The sequence below is a fragment of the Hemiscyllium ocellatum genome, chromosome 10 (assembly GCF_020745735.1).
Source record: "Hemiscyllium ocellatum isolate sHemOce1 chromosome 10, sHemOce1.pat.X.cur, whole genome shotgun sequence".
NCBI lineage: Eukaryota > Metazoa > Chordata > Chondrichthyes > Orectolobiformes > Hemiscylliidae > Hemiscyllium > Hemiscyllium ocellatum.
In genome coordinates, this window is record NC_083410.1 from 27,184,826 (window position 1) to 27,205,567 (window position 20,742).

The following is a 20,742-nucleotide window of genomic DNA, read 5'->3' on the forward strand; positions in this document are numbered from 1 at the left end:
TTCATGCTACTGTACCGTAACATGTTCCAAATGTTTTCTAGTGGAGTTCAGGGTGAGCTTGCTGTGTCTGAGAGAGATTAACCTTGTCACACTCAGTGCCGTGCTATATAGGAAAATCTTAGTTGTTACTCTGGTGAGCACATCTTTCAAACTTTATCTCCAGCAGTGCTGTGAGATGTCAGATAACATGAGTAAGTATCGAGCCAATGTATAGTTTGTTCTTTATCAGTGGGATGTGGGACAGATGGGATGGATTTCATTTCAGTTATTAATTCCCACGTAAAATTGAGCAGTTGAACTGTTTGGTTTAGTTAAAACTGCATAAGTGACTTAAAATAATACTTTAAATGGAAAAAAAGTCTCAGTTGTTTTTGCATTTATGTTATGCTTAATCTGGAGCATTGTCTGCCTGTATGATCCTTAATCAAGCTTTAATTGATGTGACGGTTGGATTACACATACAGATACCAAAAATGCACCAGCATCTGAACACCGAATACTGCATAATGTTACAGAGACCACAATAGAGTTAGATGCATGGTACACATGAGAAAGTAACCATGAATGAAGTTGAGATGAGCATATTGGACAAACATTTGACAGAGGCTGTGTCAAACCTGGCAGAAAATTGTAGCGGGCAGGTCAGTGATTTTCTGATACTTCCACATTGTGGAGATTTCATACTGGAGAAGTGTGTTTGTGAAGTTTACACCAAAACACCTTGCAGGAGAACTGGATTGGTTATTAAGTGAGTGAGAGTCGAGAAAGTGTGGCAGTTGAATAAGCACAGCAGGTTAGGCAGCATCTGAGGAGCAGGAGAAATGGACATTTTGGACAGGACCCTTCATCAGGACCCTTCCTGCCTAAAACATCGACTCTCCTGCTCCTGGGATCTTTTTCCAGCACCACACTTTATCACTCTGACTATCCAGCATCTGCAGTCCTCACTATCTCCTAATGCATGAGTGAACTCAAAAATGGGCAAAGCAGGGATATTTGACATTTTTTGAACAGCAGTGGGAGGCTTTTATAGCATCCTTATCTCTGGGCCAGAAGCTCTGGATTGGTGTGCCATTTTAGGACTTGTTCTCCATTGTAAAGTGTAACATGGTCAATCTATAATCGCCTTATAATAAAGCTGGCATTAAGAATGGAAGTGTACTGGTCAGCCATGCTGCAGAAGGCAATGACTAACCACTGCAGCCTGTTGACCATAAATGTGCACAAATACAATGCATTGGCCAAACCTCACAAACCATGAGAGGAGAAAAGACAGATAGAAACAGTGTGAGAGAAAATATATGCGATTATTAAAGCAAGTAACAGCAAAAGGTGTAGAATGAATGAGGTAACTGAGTGAGAAAACAAGCATGCTGCTACAAATAATGAGAACCAGTTGATTAAATGCAGAAGTTTTAACCAAAAATACATCATCTGAGTTACAGATGGTGCGAGCTGATACCACACCATCAACTCACAGTTCTACAGAAGCTCACAGACATCTAAGTCAGCAGGCTGTGACTTTATGCCCTGCTTCACAATCTTGAGTGGATATTCATGCTGGCACTTCAGTGCAACAAAGAAGAATACTAGACTGATTTAGGAGTTTGAGGTCTGTTAGCTCAGTTGGCTGGATGACTGGTTTGTGATGCAGAGTGATGCCAACAGTACAGACTCAATTCCCCGACATGCTGAGGTTATCATGAAAGTCCACCTTCTCAACCTTGCCCCTTGACTGATGCTTGAGGACCCTCAGATTAGAATTATCACCAGTCATTGCTATAATGACAGACCAACCCTGTGATTGTCTGGGACTATGGCGACAGCACCGTCTGACCTAGGTTGAGAAACTACGTTCGATCGTATTGGAAATATTGTTCCCAACCCTGACTAAAAAAAAACAAGGCCACTTTGAGCTAAGGAGTATATGGTGACATAGAGGTAAAGTGATTGGACCATTAATTCAGGACCAGACATCAGCTTGAATTCCATCAAGGCAAATGGTCAAATTTGACTTCAATTTAAAAAAGTTCTGGAATAACAAGTTAGTCTATTGGAAACCATTTAATCATTATTGATTGCCATTAAAAATTAAATATCTAATTCCCTAATGTCCTTTCAGGATGGAAATATGCTTTGTTACTGGTGTGGCCTACATGTGACTCTAGACCCACATAATTGATTCCTGACTAATGCCTGGGCTGTTAGGGATGTACAACAAATGTTCACATCCCATGAATGAATAACAAAATAAAAGCCTCTTTTGTGTCCTTCTTGAAGAGACTGCTGATTAGTAGTATCTCATGAGTTATGTTGCTTGTTTGTGATTACTGTAACTGGGTTTGGACTGTCTAACTGGGTTTAACACAGCAGCCTTACTTACATTCATCAGACAGTGGACTCATTGAACCCATCAATATAGACTGGATTCAAATTTGGATCACAAATCAAGCCTCACAGCAAAATAGAGAATCATAGATATAAGCTCAAGCCCTAGAGCTTGTTTTATTAGATCATGGTTTATTTGTACCTCAAATTTATTTACTCACTCCTTATCCAGATACCTTGATTCCCTGACTAAACAGAAATCTATCAATCTTAGACTTAAAGCTTTCAATTAGCTTGACATGCACATCCTTTTACAAAGAACATTCCAGATTTCTTCTACCTTTTGTGTGAAATAGTAGCCAGAATCTTCTAGAAAAACATTTATCAGTGTCAGAACCAATTCTGGGTCCTGACCATGCTTATGTCAGCCAACTATCGAATTGCTGGAGATTTTTTGATGCCCAATCAGAGACAATAGTCTTACAGTGTGGAAACTTGCCCTTCGGCCCAAAAAGTCCACACCGACCTGCCAAAGCGCAACCCACCCATACTCCTACATCTACCCCTTACCTCACACTACGGGCAATTTAGCATGGCCAATTCACCTGACCCGCATATTTTTGGATTGTGGGAGGAAACCCACGCAGACACGGGGAGAACGTGCAAATTCCACACAGTCAGTTGCCTGAGGTGGGAATTGAACCCGGGTCTCTGGCGCTGTGAGGCAGCAGTGCTAACCACTGTGTCACCATGCCACCCACTGCACATGTACATATTTGAGAGGTCTAAGGCCAAGTGAGTATTACTCAGACAGAAGGAGAGTGAGAGGGCCACCTCAGATTGTTGCACTTACAATAAGGTCCAAACGACCTGTGGGAATTGAAGGCTGAGTACTGTCAGTGGATGTAACATTTGCAGCCTTTCTAATCCTTTATACTAGCACATGAAAAAGATTATAATATAGCTAAATGTGAGGGAGGTTAGGGGTGGGTGCAGGTGTGTGTAATACTAGAATAGTTGCTTACTACTCTGAAAATTAGTGCTATATGAGACCTTAAAGGCCTCCTCACCTGTTCTGGGAAACCCATTCAGCAACGTCAGTGAGTTGCTTTCCAAAACTTTTCCACTCACCCTTCGCCAGAGGAATTCCAGACAACATTTCTTGATTCAATGTTTCGCTGACCTGGTTCCAATTTTAAGGCAGTGTTCCATACTTCTAAATTCTCCTGCCAGAGGAAGTATTTCTCTGAATCTACCCTGTGAATTCCTCTATCATTTTAGAGACCTTGATGAGATCATGCCTCCACATCCAAAGCGATACAAACCATGTTTATTCAGTCTGTCCTTAGAATTTAAACTGGTGAATTCAGGCAAAATCCCATATATCTTTCATGAGGTGCGGTACCAAAACTGAACACAGTACTCCAATATGTTCTGACCAAAATTTATTACAACTGAAGCACATACTTCTTTCATTCCAACATCATTGATAGAAAAGTGAACATTCTAACAGTTAGTTTCTGTTGACAGTGTGCTGCTGGAAAAGCAACGCAGGTCAGGCAGCATCTGAGGAGCAGGAGAATCGATGTTTCAGGTAAAAGCCCTTCACCAGATTTTTGCCCAGAACGTCGATTCTCCTGCTCTTCAGATTCTGCCTGACCTGCTGTGCTTTTCAAGCAATGCACTCTCAAATCCATCTCCAGCATCTGCAGTCCCCAGTGTCTCCTAGATAATTTCTGTCCTTGTTTACAAAACTTAAGTGATTTCTGTACAGCAGACTCAAATCTCTTTGCTCCTTCACAATTTCCAGTTTCTCACTCATAAGAAAACATACTTTAAGAAATATGTTTTCTTCATCTAATTAATGACTGGCCCAGTACAGAACCCTGGGGAACTCCATTTGACTCCTCCTGGCTTTCAGAATATATACCTTCGATACCAATTCTCTCTGTCAACTCTTCCTAAAAAATTCACGTTGCAAGGTTTTTTCCTATTTCTGTATGCTTTTAATGTTAAGTGATCTTGCGCAAGTCCATATAAGCAGTCTTCTTATCTGCTGTGCTGTTGACCTCCTCAAAACTTGGACTTCTTTTGTCAGATGTTCCCTTTCCTTCATACATCCTTGCTGACTGTTGGCTTATACTTTTTAAACCTGTATGAATCGAATAAAAGCAAATTACTGCGGATGCTGGAATCGGACTTGAGTTTAGCTTTTCTCTATTTTTGGTATTTTGCCATACTTGTTTTGACTTTGATTTGGAGATGCCGGTGTTGGACTGGGGTGTGCAAATTTAAAAATCACACAACACCAGGTTATAATCCAACAGGTTTAATTGGAAGCACTAGCTTTTGGAGCGCCGCTCCTTCATCCGGTGGTTGTGGAGCAGTGCTCAGAAAGCTTGTGCTTCCAGTTAAACCTGTTGGATTATAAACTGGTGTTGTGTGATTTTTAACTTTGTTTTAACTTTGATCCTTTCCACAATCTGAGTCTGTTTGCCTGTATTGTGTGACATTAAAGTGTACAGTGAGTGCCCAGAGGAATTCCTGCACCACAAGGGGATGTAAAATAAGACAAACACTACAGCCCTAAAAGGAGAAATAAATGGGAGGTTAAAGGACATAGGAGCCTGAAAGGAATACTTGCAAACATCGCATGAGTTACAGTAGCGATGTTACACCTGAAAAGAGGTAAAAGAATATGAGCAGGTACATCTTAGCCTTTTCTTATAAACATGCTGCTGAACAAAATTACAAACATTGACAAAGGGGTGATTAACTTTCCCAACCTGGAAATCCCAGTGCTGCAACAGGCAGACAAATGGGGTGAGTTACTAGCCTAGTCTCCTGGCTGTCATTTGGAGGTGATATAGTGGTGAAGTCTCCCTACTTTCAGAACAGTCAGAGGGTAATTTATCTCAAGGCACCGAGGAGGCAGTAGTTCACCCACCCAATATTTAAAATATGCTCTCCACTATACTTTCAGGCTATATGATTTCAGGCTGCGCAACAGAGGAAGTACAACCTTCAGCATGAGGTACTTTGAGAAAAAAGATAAATCCACAGTTCTGTATTCCAGTTCTACATATTAGGGATGCAAATCAAGCTTACTGTAATAGAAGCTGCACACAGTTTAAGATTTCCTGTGTCTGATTCTTAACTAAGTTAGACAACCCAAACTATTGAAGCCTATAATTGATAGTTGGGATATTTTACATAGATTGCTTGTTTTTTCTGTTAATGATTTCAGTACAATGAACTATTTAGGAGGTTAGGTGAAGTTAAGGCACAATACTTGGAAGGACCATAGTTGAAGAAAGTAGCAGGCAGCAGAATTTCAAGCAAAGCCTTTGGGCTCTGTAGACTTGTATTTTGTTGGCATCAAAGCAACTTGAGATGATCGGTGGTCTGAAAAATCTTGTATAAATGCAAGTCTTTATATTTCCTTTGCTTTCTGATATGCCTCATTGTCCCAATTAAATTCTGTGCACTGAAGAGAGAATGGCAGAAGCAATTTGAAAATTAAAGGAAAGATGCAGAAACAATTAGGGTAGAATTAACAGTGATTATAAGGCCGATGGTGTAGCTGTTTACAATTAACATCAGAGTGGGTAAAAAGATAACGAATTCCATAGGCACAAGAGGCTAAGAATAACTGTACTGTAAAATTTCTCTCAATATCTTCAAAGTAGAATGATCAGATTAGGATCTGCAAAGCAGCAAAGGTTGAAATAATAATTCAAATACATGAAAAGTGATTGTTTAATTTAAATTGTGAAGCATAGTCTAATGACAAATATTGTTAGCTTTAGCAATTCATAAATGTTCCTAATTAGAAGATGGTGTAAATTTGACCCATTATTGATTTGATATGAATAGCTTGTTGAAAGAAACCAACCTTGAAGCTTTATGCAGATCTATAGGTGAAATCATCTTAAGAAACTAAAATACAGGGTTAAATTTTACAAGAAGTTGTTGAAGAGTCAACTTTGGTGCGGTTCATGGAGGGCTTCTCTCCACTAGCCCCGAAGAACTCACTCACACAATCCAAACCCACGACATCAATCCAACGATGACCTTCTCCCACTTGCCCCAATCAGAAGTATTGGCCACTGACAGGGCCTCCAGGATTCCTGGCGCAGTCGCCATCTTTGAAACTCAAACATACATTTGGACAAGCAATGACAATCTGCAGCTGCACTGCACAGTTTTTTTTATCATTTGATTTGATTTGATTTATTATTGTCACATGTACTGAGATACGGTGAAAAGTATTGTTTTGTGTGCTATCCTGTCAAATCATGCCTTACATAAGTACAGAAGGGTAATAGAACAGAATGCAGAATATAGTGTTACAGCTACAGAGAAGGTGCAAAGAAAGATCAACTTTAATATATGAGAGGTCCATTGAAAAGTCTGATAACAGTGGGGAAGAAGCTGTTCTTGAATCTGTTGGCATGTGTTTTCAAACTATTGTATCTTCTGCCGAATGGAAGGGTGTGGAGGAAACTATACCTGGGTTGGGAGGGCTTTTTGATTATGTTGGTCCTGTCAATTCCCCAGACATGTCAGGCAAATGGACTTTGGACACTCCACTTTACAATGGGAACCTGGTGGATTGGAGCATTTGAGATTGTGGAAAATAGGGGGAGTGGTTAGTGCATGTGGTTGCTGCATGGAGCTTGAGAGGTTAGTGACTAATGGAAGTTTGGAGAAGTTCTGACCTTTGTGTTGCAAATTGTGAGCATCTAGTTTCTATCCAGTGACTGGGAGAATTGGCAACAGCATATCAATGAGTTGAGATAATGTCATGAAGAGGATGTTAAATGCATGCAAATACATCTCTCGCTGCTCACTGGCAAGAATCAGAACTCCGTTTTCAATGATAGATTGGAAATTGAGACACTTTGTTCTGGATGCTGGGATCCATTTCAATGGCTGTTTACCCAACCTTTTTGCCATTGCCTGTGTCATTGAGGGGCTGGGAAGATTCTGTCAAGAGTTTTTTTACAATAATTTTGTTTAAACCAGGAAACACAATACAGAACCAAAGCAAATGGGTCACAAGTTCTTTCTGCTTTGCAATCTCAAATGTGCTGATTGTCGGACTAGAAAACAGAGGAAGATTGGACAGAAACCCATTATGCCGGACTGTGATTATTATATGCATGTAAATGTTCTCTAGGATTTAGCAGTGTGTGTGCTTCAGGACTCTCAAAGCGACAATGTATTAAGAGCTAATAACTATTTGCCATCAGAAAAGACTGTGATCAACCTTTCAATGATTGTGTTGATTACAGGTTAAGTAGAGGCTATCCCTGCATAAAGTTGGCTAACAACTGTATGGGAGCACCACAGTGACAAACAGAGCAACAATAAGTTACTTATTGCTGGGGACCATTTTGTGACCAAATTTATTGAAGGTACCAGCAACATTTGATTAACAGAGAATGGGAATCATGGTATCTCAGTGGTAAGCACTGCTGCCTCACAGCACCAAGGACCAGGGTTCGATTTCAGCCTCGGATGACTGGCTGTGTCGAATATTCACGTTCTCCCCATGTCTGCATGGGTTTCCTCCTACAATCCAAAGATGTGCAGGTTAGGTAAATTGACCATGGTAAATTGTCCAGAGTGTTCAGGGGAGTGTAGGTGAGGTGCATTAGCCAGGGGTAAATATAGAATAATGGGGTAGGGGAATGGATCTGGGTGGGTCGCTCTTCGGAGGGTCAGTGTGGACTTGCTGGGCCAAAGGGCCTGTTTCCACACTGTATGGATTCTAATGTGGGTGGCCCAGGTACAGTGGAGAATGTTTGTGGCCCCAAGAAGAATGGGAGACACCTCTCAAGGTTTCATCACATGTCATGCTGTCACCACTGTCTATTGCTTGACAGAGATATTTTTAACCTTAATGATGAATCGTACCGGCACTGATATGGTTATGTGTTCTTGTTGTAAAGTGACTTACAACCACACCCCAGCCTGACAACAGGACTACCAGTTACTGTCAAAATGGCAAGGACCTTCGGTGAGATGGGTATGATTTGGCGCCGATGAAATTCCAATTTAATAAAAATACATTGATCTAAATTTTACAAAGTTTCCTGCCCCCTGCAAATAAAAATCTTGGGGGTGGGGGTGGGGTGTTTTGGGAGCCCACCTAGGATTTCAATTGATGCCCTGTTTCAATTTAATAGTGGGAGTAGCGTCAGTGCTTTAGTGCTGTGCAGGGGACAGTTTCCAAGTTTGTGGATGATATGAAAACTGTGAGGTGGAAAGTGTAGAACTTCAAAGGATGTTGACAAGTTGGACGAGTGGGCAGGCAGGCAGTAGGTGAAGGTCAATATAGAGAAGCATGAGGTGATGCAAAGAACACAAAGAGATAGTATAAATTGCATGCTGTTAGCGTAAAGGGTGTGCAGAAGGAGACAGACCTGGATTTACAAGTAATTATGTCACTAAAAGTAGCAGGACAGCAGAGAGAACTGTTAATAAATCATACAGTGACCTTGGCTTCAAAAATAAGGGCAAATAGTACAGGAGCCAGAGTATGCTGAGCTTGTAGCAGATATAATTAAACCTCAGCTGCTGTATTGTGTGTAGTGGGGAGGCCATACTTTAGGGCATGGGTAGGAAAAAGTGCAGAAGAGGCTTTTAAGAATAGTTCCAAGGAGATGGAACTCGGTTACGAAGATAGATTGAAAGACGTGAGACTGCTGTCCTTGGACAGGAGAACACCAATGGAAGATTTGAGAGAAGTTTTCAAAATCATGAGGAATTGAACAGAAAGAAACCTCTCTCTCATAAAATGATTGAGAATGAGACATTATAGATATAAGATAATTTGAAGAGGAAGTAAATATGATGTGAAAAACAATTCAAACCGTGGTTAGTTGGGGTTTGGAAGTGCAGAGGAGGTAGGTTCAATTACACCATTCAAGAGGGCATTAGATGATTTTTTTAAAAAAAAGAAATAATATTCAGCTTTATTTGAAAAAGACAAGGGAATGACACTGAGTCATAATGTGTGTTCAGAGAGCCGGTGTAGTTTTAATGATCTCTATGGCCTCCTTCCACCACATTACAATACAGACAACTAAACTGGACTCAGCACATAAATACAGCGGCTACAAGAGCAGGTCAAAAGCTAGGAATACTGCAGCAAGTAACTCACCTCCTGACTCTTTGAAGCCTATCCTACATTTGCGGAGGAGTGTTATGGAATACTCCCCACTTGCCTGGATGAGTTCGGCACCAAGAACACTTGGCACCATACAGGACAAAGCAGTCCGCTTGATTGGCACCACATCCACCACAAGCATCCATTCCCTCCACCAGCGATGCTCAGTAGCAACGTGTGTACTATCCACAAGATGCATTGCAGAAATTCGCCAAAAATCCTCAGACAGCACCTTCCAAACCCATGACCACTTCCATCTAGAAAGTCAAAGGCAGCAGATAAGGGACATATGGGAACACCACCATCTTTGTTCCACTCCAAATCACTCACCATCCTAACTTGTAAATATATCGCCGATTCTTCACTGTTGCTAATCAAAATTCCCTCCTAATGGCATTGTGGATCAACATAGTGGACTGCAATGGTTCAACTAGACAGCTCACCACTACCTTCTCAAGGCCAACTAGGGATAGGCAATAAATGCTGGCCCAGCCAGTGATGCCCACATCCCACACAAAAAAAAGAATAAATAATAAAAAAAAATCTGTCCCTACCTTGGGAGAAGTTCAGCCTGAAAGATCCACCAGCCAGTTAGATGGCTGGTGGTTCCACAGTCTCAATCAGACAAGGCAGGGCCAGTGGTCACTCACACTCCCACCACATAAAGGTGCTGCTGGGTCTAGGCCAAGCTCTTGCCAAACTGGTAAATGGGGAGCTAAGTTTAAAGAAAAGTCCTGGAGGTGTGATCATTAGGGAAAGGTGGTAAATTATTTTGTGGGTGGGAATTGTGCTTCTGATGGCACAGGAAGCCGCAAAGTGAGGTGACCCTCCCCCTTGCCCGACACCAGCCCATGTAGGTAAAGCTGCTCCGTCTTTCCAGCATTCAGCTGGTAAAATCCTGAAGGTGGTGAGATGAGGCTCTTCAGTGGCCATTAATTGACCAGTACATTTCAATCATCTCAAGCAAAAGTGAGCGCCTCGATAAGTCCCTCACTCCCTTCCCCCTGTAAAATTTCAGACAAGTTGGGTGAGGGGTGCGGATGGATCACAGACAGACTTTCAGCTTTTACCAGCTCCCCGCCTTCAAACCTGCCAGAGCAAGAGCATACAATCCTCCCTCTTCATCTACTTATGCCAGAAAGAGGCAGCATTTTATTTGCCCCAAATTGCTAGAACACATTGGGTGCTTGGTTGGGAGAAAATTGGGAAAGTTAGCAAGAGGATGGAGGAGACGGAGGCAGTGATACTGATAGACCTGATTTCAGAAACAAAGGAATCCAGAGTCTCTTTAGACTTCAGAGCCAAAGGCAGGAAATAGGGGATGTGGTGCAGAAGACCCAAATGCTTGACTGCATGATTGGACTCTGTTCCCATGCTGGTGTTTCTGTGAAGAACCCTGAAGAGAATTATTGGCAGGTGGGAGTTGGAGGGATGGGAATGCCATGGAATGTCAAGGCTGACGGTTCAGGACAGCCTTCTCACCCAGAAGCCAGTTGAGGCCCTTAAGTAGCCAACTAAGAGTCAATGAGTGTCTCTTCCTAGTGTCACTGGCAGAAGTGGGAATCAGTGATGGTACTCTCTGCAGTAAAAGATGATCCTCCAGCCTGGGCTGGCCCTTCTGATTGGGCAGCTTGCAACCCATGGATGTCTATCCCCATAAAGAGGATGCCCCACCCCCCCCCTCCCAAAATCATTGGGGCTTGCCTACTAGCTTTTAGGGAGTCTGACTCTGTCTCCTTCCATCTCTGGGTAGTGTCCATGATGCTGCTGCAGACTGCTTGCAATCCTAGCAGTGGCTATTCCTCCTGATAGAACTGAAGAGCTGTGGGCACTCTGAATGGCTGCACCATTTGGAGCTGGTGGCTCCAGCCTTAAAAGGAAGGGAACTCCAATGTCAGGCAGTTAAATGCCTGATGGATAACAAATTGGGTCAGGGCTTCTAGGTTCCCATTTCCTTCCCCCCCTCCACCACCCCCACCATTTCACTCCTCACAGCAAAACCAATGTTACTCACATTAAATTCCATTCCTGGTTTACTCTGTAGCACTTGTGCATGGCTGGAGTTTCGAGGGGCAGGTGTACATATCAGTGGAATGGTGAGGATTTTCAAGGTCCATATGTACTATTGAACAACAGTATACACAAAACTTTTAAAACAAAGTATGTATAGGTTTTTATATATATATTATAGCTATGTATATGAGAAATAAAGTGAGCTTTCAAATTTTTATGTCTCTGATCAGGAAAAGTACATTTGGGAAATGCATGAGAGAAGATGGTGACCAGTGATGCATGACATATTGAATACACCACACGTAATGGCACTACAGGCCAAGAGCTGCTGAATTGAATTACAAAAGGGGAGTTATAACTCCCTTCATATCACTTCTTCTCATTAAGATAAATGGAAATGAAATTCAATATGAATTTCCAAGATCATCTGAAAGTGCAAAGCAATCTCAAATCTTCTTTCTCACCATGCACCGCGTCCTCTATTTCCTGCCTTTGGCTCTAAAGTCTAAAGGGGCTGTGGATTCCTTCGTTTCTGAAATCAGCTCCATCAGCACCATTGCCTCTGTCTCCTCCACCCCCTTTTCTGCTCTTGCTCACTTTGCCAATTCCTTATAATCAATGTTTCTACCCAGTTTTTCAATCCTCAATCAACAGGTCCTTCGGCCCAAGTCCACATCGACCCTCCAAAGAGTAACCTATGTTTACCCATGAACAATGTGCCTAATCTACAAATTCCTAAACACTATGGACAATTTAGCATGCCAATTCACCTACTCTACACATCTTTGGATTGTGGGCAGGAACCCACACAGACACAGGGCGAATGTGTAAACTCCACACAGTCAATTGCCCAACGCTGGAATTGAACCCAGGTTCCTGGCATTGTGAGGCAGCAGTGCTAACCACTTAACCACCGTGCCGTCTGTTTGTTCTAACCAGACATGTTTTCCCTTTTCTGGTGGCATGTTTATTGGTATTGTCAATTTATTACATTATTACTTTTTCTAGCTCATTCAAACTTCCATCAAACCTCTTTAAAAGGGGTACTCTTGACTTCTTCATTTTCTGTAACTATTATTTTCTCACCAGCCTTTTCTCTCATTCAACAATTAGTTCATTCCCATCCAATTCCAACCTTTATTTTTTCACCTTTCCATTATTGTAAATTGGCTCTTTTTCTAGTGTACTCGAGAATTTCAGCTTTAGAATTTAGATCACTTTCACAAGTGAATTCCAAATCCCTCGAGCTTTCCTATCTACATAAATATTTGTTTGCTTACCTGAGGTAATGAATAGAAAGCCCTGTTTGTGAAGTACTTTTAAGATACTGGAATTATTAAAAAGCTTTCACAAGATCTCCCTCCTGTCTTCAACAAGTAATAAAACACCTCATCAGGCCTTGTTCTAATTTAAATCATATTGTCTTAAAGTATCAACACAATGAATGATGATTATGTAACCATCCAATATATTTACAGTGGATTTTTCAATGCATTATCTTCAAATGACCAAACAATAAAAGGTGATAAATATGATGGTTTACATATCCCTTCCCTTTTCTTAACAAAGAAGATTTCATTGCAACCCTTCCCTTCCTTCATTAACACCTCCCTCTCTTCCAAAAGGTTTAAATTTATTCAACTTAGCACTGTTAAAGTGATTTTCACAGTTCCCATACTTTTAGGCCAATTTTATCATGATTTTCTCTGCTTGTCTCTTGAAAGGGACGAAGCATAATAAGCTAAGACCTAGGTTTCTAGCAATAGTGCCTCATGAGAATTCTTCATGTGTTAACTCAACAGGCTATTAAATAATCTCAACCGCTGTTGACCTTACTTGGCTTTCACTAATGACACTTTCTGGGATGATTCACTGGAAAGGACTCAGGAGTTGGAATCCTAGTTACTTTATATCCTTTCTGCCCTGCAGTTGTTATCTGTTGTGGCCATTCTGCTTGGGATCAGGAAACTCTATTGGATGGGGGATATCCAGTGTCATCATAGGTGGTGCGTTTTTCTCCTGCGGTTGTGTAAAATGATGTTAGAAAACTATGGTGAAAGAAAGAACCAGATATGTACATGTGAAATCTTTCACACTGTCAGAATGTTCGAAAAGTGCTTCACATCCAATGGAGTAGTTGTTATAATTTGGCATTGTTTCAAGAACTCAGGCCTGTACCTTTAAGATGGTTGTATCGCACCTCAACATGAGATATTCTGATATGAAGGTACCCATCTCACCTGCAGTTTCTCTGTCGATGTCATGGAGTCTGAGCAGTGTCTTCAGTCAATCAGGTATACATAGGTAATGTACTGCAATGTCAGTAGCACAGAGCCCAGTATTGATGTATGCTTCAAGATATCTGTCTCAAATAAGAATATCACATTTAGCTATACGTATGCACAGACTAACAAAAAAAAACCCACAAAGCAAATCATGATGGCAATAAGTGGGCATGAAAAGGATGGCTGTGACAGCTAGTTAATGGCAGTACATGGGTTCTCGCTTGTAATGAGGGCCGCATGGTGGCTCAGCGGTTAACACTGCTGCCTTACAACGCCAGGGACCCAGGTTCAATTCCAGCCTCGAGTGACTCTCTGTGTGGAGTTTGCACATTATCCCTGTGTCTGGATAGGTTTCCTGTGAACACTCAGGTTTACTCCCACAGTCCAAAGATGTGCAGGTCAGGTGAATTAGCCATGCTACATTGCCCATAGTGTTTAGATGCATTAGACAAGTTAAATGTAGGGAAATGGGTCAGGGTGGGTTACTCTTCGGAGGGTCGGTGTGGACTTGTTGGGCCAAATGGCGTGTTTCCACACTGCAGGGAATCGAATCTAATGTCTCCGTGGGTTTGCTCCAGTTTCCTCCCACAGTCCAAAGCTGTGAATTGGCCATGCTGAAATTGTCTGTAGTGTTTAAGGACATGTAGGCTAGGTGGTCATCCTGGGGTTACGGGAAAAGGTATGGGTCAGGGTCTGGGTGGAATACCCTTCAGAGTGCCGAACGGCCTCCTTATGCACTGTAAGGCTTCTGTGATTCTATGAATGTTTAAACAGCACAATGCTGCTAAAATGAATGATGAAAAGCAAGCATTCCACTATGGACAGGCAATCTATTGACATTCTGTCAGAACTTCAGTTATATCAGGAAAGTTTCAATGTTTATTTTGTTAATCATCAGAATACTGACAAAGGATGATAAATAGTCAAACAGCTTTTCACTTTGGCAACCAAAGACTTGAGAAGAATAAAATACTCTGGTATTTCTGACGATGATCAGAAAAGGTCCTGACAAAAGTTTTATTTTAGAAGACCACCATAAAGATCCTGTCAACTTCAGGAAACATGGGCTTGAGTTCACATCATACTGCCAAAAGACAGATGAAATTATCAAAAATTTGTAGGCAGGTGCCACTGCCAAGTTACAGAAATGATTTACTCAAAGCTAACTTAGTTAAAAGGCTTGTGTATAGGGTCATTTCCCCTATACACTCCTCAAATCCCTAAGCAAAGCACTTCTGGACAAACCCAGATTATACCATTGTTGCACTGCCAGAAGAAGGATGCAGGTTCGAACTAACTGGAGCAGGTCGATAGTGCAAGTGCTTGACTCTGGTACATTGTAGTTGAAAATGTGTTGCTGGTTAAAGCACAGCAGGTCAGGCAGCATCCAAGGAATAGGAAATTCGACGTTTCGGGCATAAGCCCTTCATCAGGAATCCTCTGGTACATTGTAACTCACATCATTCTCAGTAGAGTAAAGAAATGTTGAATGAGGTGTGGTCTGTCTCACCCGTCAAGATAGTGTCAAACATTTGAGATATCTGAAGCTAGATTCTGTATAAGGACATTGGATTAAAGTGCAAAAGCAAAGAATCCCAGAAGCAACCTTTTGACAATTACTGTTCCACTGACTGCTCTTCATTAACCACTCAGAGCTATTGATTTGTGTATATTTTAACTTGTGCTTTGACTTGCTTGTTATTCCTAATCTGTGTGTATGTAAGTTGTATTATTTATTTAGTGTTTTGTATTAATAAACTCAGTATTTTGTTAATTCACAAAAGACTGGCTGAATCAACTCCTTTTAAACCAAATGCATTCAGTCTGGGAACCACAAGGGAAGAATCCTTTTTAAATTAACATTTTCTGTGATGAACTGAGAGGTGGGAGAATGAAGAAAGGGAGCCAATTCTTCCTCACCCAGAAATGTAGCGAATTAGGGGAGCCATCTCAAACCACCATAACTTGGAGTGCCTTGGCCAGGATCTGGACATAATAATCCACATACAACACATCCATTCCATTTCCCCAAGTCGCTATATCTGTTATCTTCTGAAAAGTCTTTATCAAAAAGGCATTGGCACTAAAATTATTTAATGAACTTGTAAAACATTATTAAGTAACCGTACATCTCAAGCAAACAGCATGTTGGATCAGTCCCTTGGCTTGACGTAAATCTTCCCTAAGGCACTGCTTTTGAACTTCACTGGATTTCGTCTGTCAATGAACTTGATTGTCACTCACAATTGAGTTAATCCTGTGAGGACATTAACACATTAGAAAAAAATCCTTTCAATGTTTGTTGAGTATCAGTTTATGTTCAGGAAGGTTATTTCTTGTCCAATTAATTTAACTTAATGTGACTTGTTAGGTATCTGTCACTCGATGTTAAACTAATCCTCCTGTTGTGTTGCAAATCTTGTTTATGTTTGTTGAATTTTTTTAAAAAATAATTAAATCAACTCAATCCAATGTGGTGGATACCCTTGAAAGAACAAGATGTACATATTGATCAACTGACTTAAAAATTAGAGAGTGTAGAAAACCATTCTACTTTTGACTGAAGGAAAGCATTTAGGGTGGCATGGTGGCCCGGTGGTTAGCACTACTGCCTCACAGTGCTAGGAATCTAGGTTTAATTGCAGTCTCAGGTGACTATCTGTGTGGAGTTTGTATGTTCTCCCCATGTTTGGGTGGGCTTCCTCTGGCTGCTCCAGGTTCCTCCCAAAGATGTATGGGTAAATTACCCATAGTGTCCAGGGATGGGCTGGCCATGGTTAGGATAGGAATGGGGTCTGGGATGCTTTTCAGAGGGTTGGTGCAGTCTTGATGTGCCAAATGGTTTTGTTCTGTATTCTAAGAATTGTATCTTCCTATTGGAAAGATGTTGTGAAACTTGAAAGCATTCAGAAAAGATTTATAAGGATGTTGCCAGGGTTGGAGGATTTGAGCTACAGGGAGAGGCTGGACAGGCTGGGGCTGTTTTCCCTGGAGCATCGGAGGCTGAGGGGTGACCTTATAAGAAGTTTACAAAATTATGAGGGGCATAGATAGAGGAAATAGGCAAAGTCTTTTCCCTGGGGTCAGGGAGTCCAGAACTAGAGGGCATAGATTTAGGGTGAGAGGGGAAAGATATAAGAGACACCTACGGGGTAACTTTTTCACACAGAGGGTGGTACGTGTATGGAATGAGCTGCCAGAGGAAGTGGTGGAGGCTGGTAAAATTGCAACATTTAAGAGGCATTTGGATGGGTATATGAATAGGAAGGATTTGGAGGGATATGAGCCAGGTGCTGGTAGTTGGGACTAGTTTGGGTTGGGATATCTGGTCAGCATGGATGAGTTGGACCTAAGGGTCTGTTTCCATGCTGTACATCTCTATGACTCTATGATCTACATTATTTTGACAGTTTTGATATAATCTAGACATTACCATTGATGTTGCCAATAATATCTGTCCTTTATGAGCTTAGGGAGGAATGAATGGGCACATAGTACATGATACAACAGCGTAACAACTTTGCATAAAAAAGCTAAATTCAATTTATAATTAAATGTATGTTATAATCCATTGGCTTCGTTAATGCTGGCAGAATTATTATACTAATCCAATGCACATAGTTTGTAATGTTGGTGTTTGTACTAAGAATATTGATTTCTGAATGGCGTTATGGCAGCTGCCACAGGCTGGGTAACTTAAAACCACAAGTTGATCAACTAGGGAAGGGAACAACAGTCCTTCATTAAACTCTGTGGAAATTGGAAATTACCTGACTGAGGAGAAAGGCCAGTAGAGGGTATCCAATAAAATCAGATGATGCAAAGGGTAGACCATCAGTTCCTACTTGTCCAGCACAGGCTAGGTGTATCTATTTTCATTGGCTGATAGAATAAGCAATGTTGACTCCAGCTGCCACCTCCACAGAGGCATATTGCAATGGTGCTCTACAATGTTTAACAGTGAAAAGAAATGTGAAGCAGTGTAATACTGTTGCAGTATGAGAATGTAGAATGATAATCCCACTGTATGAGATTTGTGATAGAATATTACTGTAGCAGAACGTATGTGATTCAATCTAATACAAAGTTAAAAATCAGAAAACACTAGGTTATAGTCCAACAGGTTTATTTGGACACACAACCAACTGATGAAGGAGCGGTGCTCCAAAGACTAGTGCTTTCAAATAAACCTGTTGGAGTACTATCTGGTGTTGTGTGATTTTTAACTTTGTACACCCCAATCCAAAACTGCCATTTCCAAAGCAATCTTTTACAAGAACAGTGTGTGGTGTATTTTGTCAGAGTACAGGGTTTGTGACATAGCCCTGTTACAATACAGATTATGTGGTATAGAATTGCTGTAGTATGAGCACTGTGGTAGTGTTACTTCAGCATGTCTGTGTATAGTCACATTATAGTCAAATAATGAATTGTTTGTTACACCTTTCGATAGTTACTGACCTCTACACTTGAATGTAACTTTTAAGGTGCTAATACTACAGCTTCTCCTTTCTAAACAACAAATTGGAGTGCAGCTCTTTCAGTTAACCTTGTCATCTTTGAGCTAATTTATTTTAACATGACCTGCTGGCATCAGTTTGTCAGTTGTTACAGTTACACTGAGACAAGGAAGTGGTAGGAAGTCTGTGCATAATGAGCAGCCAGCGAGAGACCAGCATCAGCTGTCAGAAAGAGCGATGTGATCTGTTGAGTACTGGGAGTATGAGAAAGTAGGAAATTGAGTCAAGAAAACAGCAGACTGGCCTCATCAGTGGACAATTGGGTATATCTCATGTTTACATTGTGATGAAATTTGCTGCAATAGCTGTGTGTTTGATCATGAGAACCCACAATTGGAACGTCCAAGTTATTGGAAAAGACTAGAAGTGGTTTGAAGTAATACTATATTGCAGTGGGGCAAAGTAATGTTCTTGTGGAAAATGATTTACGTGATAAAAATCATAAAGGAAATCTTCATAAATAAATTAGGTTTCATACCGTGTGCTGACTCTGATGTGTCAAAGAGTCTGTGTGAGCCTTTTTTATATTGGTCATGAGCTAAAATCTCTCCTTAATCCAAAATAAATAAACTAACAGAAACAAAATTATACAATATGGAAGAGGGTCTTTGGCCCATCAAATCTGGACTAATAATATCTACACTAAATCTACACTTTTCCCACTTTCCAACATTTGGCGCTTAGCCTTGAATATTGTGACCATCCAAGAATTTTTTAAAGGTTGTGAAATGTTCTGCCTCAACTACCCTCCCAGGCATGCATTCAAAATTCCCACAACTTTCCCGGGTAAAAAGATTTTCCTCAAATCCCCTCTAAATCTCCTGCCTTTCACCTTCTGCATGCCAATCCTCCCCCACCCCAGCCCCGTTATTGAGTCTTCCATTAAGTGTAATAGTTGCTTTCTGTTCACTTTGTCCTTGCCCACAGAATTTATACACCTCAATCAGATCCCAGTTCAGCCTTCTGTGCTCCAAAGAAAACCCCCTTTTCATGGAGAAACTGCTCCGTCCCCAACAGCATCCTAGTGAATCTCCTCTGCACCCCATCTCATGTAATAACATCCTTCCTCTTGTGTGGTGACCAGAACTATACACAGTATTCCAACTGTGGCCTAACCAAAATTTTGTACAGCTGCAACATAACGTCTCTGCTCCAATAATCTATGTCGAGAGTGTAGTGCAGGTCAGACAGCATCCAAGGAGCAGGTTAATCGATGATTCAGGCAAAAGTCCTTCATCAGAAATGATGCTGTGAGTCTTGGGGATGGTGAGATAAATAAGAGGGTGATGGGGCTAAGGGGAAGATAGCTGAGAGTGCAATAGGTAGATGGAGGTAGGGGTAATGGTGATAGGTCGGAGAGAAGGGTGGAGCAGATAGGTGGGAAGGAAGATGGACAGGTCATGAGGCTGGTGCCGAGTTGGAAGGTTGGAACATGAATAAAATGGGGGGAGGGGAAATGAGGAAACTGGTGAAATCCACATTGATGTCATGGGGGTGAAGGGTCCCGGGACAGAAGATAAGGTGTTCTTCCTCCAGGTGTTGGGTGCTTAGGGAGTGGCGATGGAGGAGGCCCAGGACCTGCGCATCCTTGGCGGAGTGGGAGGGGGAGTTGAAGTGTTCAGCCATGGGCCAGTGGGTTTGGTTGGTGCGGGTGTCCCGGAGATGTTCTCTGAAGCACTCTGCAAGTAGGCGTCATGTCTCCTAATGTAGAGGAGACCGCATTGGCAGCAACGGATATAGTAAATGACATGTGTGGAAGTGTAGGTAAAACTCTGATGGATGTGGAAGTCTCCTTTGGGGCCTTGGACGGTGGTGAGAGGAGAGGTGTGGGCGCAGGTTTTGCAATTCCTGTGGTGGCAGTGGAAGGTGTCGGGAGGGGAGGGTGGGTTGGTGGAGGGGGACGTGGACCTGATAAGGGAGTAGTGGAGGGAATGGTCTTTATGGAAAGCGGAGAGGGTTGGTGGTGGGGTCCATTTGTTGCTGGCGGAAATGGTGAGGATGATGCGATGTACACGCAATCAGTGCCACAACTGATAGAGACAAGTATCCCCTATGTCTTCTTAACTATCCTCTTTACCAGTTCATCTGTCCTCAGGGATCTGTGGACAAGCACCTTATGATCTCTGTTCTTTTGAGTTCCTAGTATCCTGCCATTCATTGAGTACTCCCTTGTTTTGTTCCTTCTTCCAAGATGCATCACCTCACACTTAGAGTCATCGAGTCATAGAGATGTGGAGCATGGAAACAGACCCTTCGGTCCAACTCGTCCATGCCAACCAGATACCCCAACCCAATCTTGTCCCACCTGCCAGCACCTGGCCAATATCCCTCCAAACCCTTCCTATTCATATAACCATCCAGACACCTTTTAAATGTTGCAATTGTACTAACCTCTACCACTTCCTCTGGCAGCTCATTC